This window comes from Arachis ipaensis, chromosome B02, assembly GCF_000816755.2.
Source record: "Arachis ipaensis cultivar K30076 chromosome B02, Araip1.1, whole genome shotgun sequence".
In the NCBI taxonomy this organism is placed as follows: Eukaryota; Viridiplantae; Streptophyta; class Magnoliopsida; order Fabales; family Fabaceae; genus Arachis; species Arachis ipaensis.
In genome coordinates this window covers 106206697-106207875 of record NC_029786.2, presented here as the reverse complement: position 1 = coordinate 106207875, position 1179 = coordinate 106206697, and positions in this window count along the sequence as shown.

The window sequence follows — 1179 nt, the reverse complement described above, 5'->3', positions numbered from 1 at the left end:
ATATTTTTTATATTTTATTTGAATATAAAATATAATATTTGAATTAAATTCTAAATAATTAATTTATCATGTAATTTCTATTCTCATAACATTATAAAACTTGAAAAATACTTGTGTAATCTTAAAAGCTATTATATAAATAAGAAAACTATTATCTTTTTAACAATCGGGTTTAGGGAGTTTTAAATGAAAAACAAAATATTGGTACTCCAAATAATACATGGATGATTGTTTATCCTTATAATACATTAAAAATTTAAAACAGAATGTTGTAACAATGATAAATGTATGTTACAAAAATTCTAGCTCAATATTCCAGTAAATAATAAAACCACTACTCATAAATATTTTTTTTTTCATTTTCTATTTTTATTTTTTAGAAGATTGTAATAAATGTTATGTCTTATAATAGAAAAATACCACAACCTGGCCCCTCTTCACTCCTTACATTTCCATGTTCTGAAACAGTATCATATGTTTTGCTGCCTCCTTCATTCATTGTCTTCTGTCTTATTTCACTTTCTTCTCATATTATTGTTTTTTTATTTTTATTTTTACTATAACATATATTTATGAAATCATACATATATACATAACTCAACTAATTGAATAGCAATCTTTTTTAATTCCTTAAATACTTTGCAACTTGAAAGGTAGAATATTATCTTGTCTTACTTCACTTATAAGTAACAAATTTTTATTTGCCTACATTTATTTTAACACAAAAATAAATGAATAAATAAATATATTTGTCCTCATCAGAAATTCTATAGTAATTTTCTTGTATACATTGAATGGAACAGTGTAATGTATTGGAAGTATACCATAACCATTTATATGCAAAAATTATAGGTAATGATTGGTTTCTATCACAAACTTAGATTATGATATAAATAATAAACAATGAAGAAAGCCATATATGATTCAGTTTAGAAGAAAATGGATATGCACGAAAGTGTTTAAATAGTCATTATAACCACATCACTCAAATTAATTAAAATTGATGACAAAGACTTCTCACATATTAGATTTATAATATAGGAAGGTTAGTATAGGTGAAAAAAATGTTTGATTAATCCGTTAGTTTTTATAATTTTATTAAATTCTTAATTAGATTTTTATATTATTTTTAATTTTATAATTAAATTATTTTTTGTATAAAAAATATTAAAGTCAATT